Source organism: Neolamprologus brichardi, chromosome 23 (genome assembly GCF_056152115.1).
Source record: "Neolamprologus brichardi isolate AB-2024 chromosome 23, ASM5615211v1, whole genome shotgun sequence".
In the NCBI taxonomy this organism is placed as follows: Eukaryota; Metazoa; Chordata; class Actinopteri; order Cichliformes; family Cichlidae; genus Neolamprologus; species Neolamprologus brichardi.
Window position 1 is genome coordinate 24354361 of NC_142125.1, and position 3140 is coordinate 24357500.

Below are 3140 nucleotides of genomic sequence, written 5' to 3' on the forward strand. Positions count from 1 at the left end.
GCACAGTTAGTTTTTAATCTTTTATAAATCTTTTATAAAAAGTTATTCTGTTACCAAATGTAACCAGAATTGTGGCCCGAGTGGGTTTCAGCCCGCAGATGTGTTACTCATTTTTATTAATTTTAAACACAAAGAATCAACATTGTGATTGAATTAGATTTATTCTGTGTTATGGGAAATGTGAGACGATCGTCCACTTGATCTTTGGTTTTGTCTGAAGGCATTGATTTGTTTTGTGCTTGAATGCTTGATTTAGAAGGGAAAACATAAATTATGTTTAATAAAGCAATGAAAATCCACCTTTTGTGTCTGTAAAACTAAGAATAAACTCAAAGTCACTTTAGAGACTAAGGCCATGCTGACTGGTACATGAGGATGATCACACCACAAGGATGATCTTCTCTGGCTACAGCTGTTGTGCTGCTCATTAAAAGAAATGCCTAATCAGCCACTCACATGGCAGCAACTCTGCATGTTTAGGGACATCAAGACAACCTGCTGGACTCCAAACAGAGCATCAGAATGGAGAAAAAAATGGTATGTAAGTGGCTTTGACTGTGGTGTGGTTCTGCATATTTGAGCAGCTGTTGCTCTGCTCTTCCGCACAACCATCGTAAACCTATCATAAATACAAATACTTTTTCTTTTCTTTTTTAAATTCTGCCATATTTGCCTATAACTAAAGTATTTCTGTATTTCAGGCAAATAACAAACGGAAGTCATGTTATATTACTAAAGTTTACCTGGCACAGTGTGAGAAATTAGTGAAGCACAATATTCAACCTCTAAGAAAATTATTTTCTTTAGGAATGGAAGTAAATGACTGTTATTTGGTGTCTTATTAGTTTTTGTAAAAGTAAATTACAAAAAACATTTTTTAGGGTGAAGTATTTCAATTAAAGAGCTTAAGGAATAACATTTGTAATGGATTACTCACTACAGACGCTCTAACTGTGGATTACTGGATTATTTGAAGGCAAAACTTTTATGTAACACACAGACACTTGTGATTTATTGTAACAATACAACTTTTTTTTTTTAGTCTTTGGCTAAAACTTAATTAGAACAGCAGAATTTTTAAATCTCTCTCTCTATAGATATCTCTATAGATGTATCTCTATAGATGTATATCTATCTCTCTATCTAGGGATATATATATAGAGAGAGAGAGAGATAGAGATATATACACACACACACACACACACATATATATATATATATATATATATATATATATATATATATTAGGGGTGCAACGATACTCGTATTGATATTGAACCGTTCGATACAGTGCTTTCGGTATGCATATGTATCAAACAATACAACATTTTTAATTTATTTTATCAACTTTCCTTCTGACGGTGCTGTCTGTGTTGAGCGGTCAGTGGATCCGCGCTCGACAGTGCAGCCTAGGCGGAGTAGTCGAACACAGATTCACTGAGCGCAGGGCAAGCTAGCGAGACAGAAGTTAAGCTCTCCTTGCAACATGGCAAATTGAACCTCCCCCACCCTAATTCAGATCTGGCGTTTGGAACTATTTTGGTTTTCATGTGACATTGGCTGTCCAGCCCCACGCACTTGTTAACGGAGATTTGCCGTGTTGTAGCGTTAACCTCATTTCAGATTAACGCTGACAGCACTAGTGGGAACACAACGAATATGACTGCACATTTACTCCGACATCATCCTAGTGCAAAGACAAGTGGAAGCAGGCAAAAACAACAAGCAGGCATGCTACAAACTTTACCCAAGTCATTTAGAAAGCCGTAAGCACATGATTCTCCTTATGGGGACCTGATGTGTTTAATATGCTGCTGAGAATATAGCCCAGAAGAAGCGTATAGTATAGCTTTTATTTTATATATATATATATATATATATATATATATATATATATATATATATACGTGTGTGTGTGTGTGTGTGTGTATATATATATATACGTGTGTGTATGTATGTGTGTATATATATATATACGTGTGTATGTGTGTATATATATATATACGTGTGTGTATGTATGTGTGTATATATATATATATGTGTGTGTGTGTGTGTATATATATATATATATGTGTGTGTGTGTATGTGTGTATATATATATATATGTGTGTGTGTGTGTGTATATATATATATATATGTGTGTGTGTGTGTGTGTATATATATATATATACGTGTGTATGTGTGTATATATATATATACGTGTGTGTATGTATGTGTGTATATATATATATATGTGTGTGTGTGTGTGTATATATATATATATATGTGTGTGTGTGTGTGTATATATATATATGTGTGTGTGTGTGTGTGTGTGTGTATATATATATATATACGTGTGTGTGTGTGTGTGTATATATGTATATATATATACGTGTGTGTGTGTGTGTGTGTGTGTGTGTATATATATATATACTTGTGTGTGTGTGTGTGTATATATATATATATATACGTGTGTGTGTATATATATATATATATACTAGGGGTGCAACGATACACAAAATTCACGGTTCGGTTCGGTTCGATACTTTGGTGTAACGGTTCGATATTTTTTCGATACAAAAAAAAATGTTCATGCCTTTTTATTAATTTGTCATTTATTAAATTTTCACGGCACATTCTGCACCACCTCTCTGTGCGTTCATCATTTGTTTGAAGCCAGCTCACCTCCTGCAACCACTTTTCCGAGAATACGTGCTTCTTTTGTGGTTCGGACTCCTTCTGACATTTTTTTGGAGGTGGAGGAACATCACAGTAATTGCTTAAAGGAGCTTCTTCGACATCTTTAAGAGTTCTAAACAAATGTCTGTCCTCCTCCTGAAAATCTTATGTACGCAAACACGAGTTGCAACTTCTTATCTTGTGCGCGTTTTTATTTTGACAGCGAATGCGCACCTGCGGACCACTTATGTGCAGCCCTGGTTATTTAGCTCGTCATATTGCAGCCACAGAAATTCTTTTGTCCATGAAACCATAAAGCTGCACTTTCTTTTTGCCTTATAGTCTGATTTGTCATAACTTTTCCGTTTTGTCACTTCTTCACCCTGACCTGTCTTATTTGGCTCAGCAGAACTAAAATATATATCCTGCTGCTTTTACACACGCACTCACATGACGCTCAGCGATTCTCTGCGTGATCAACC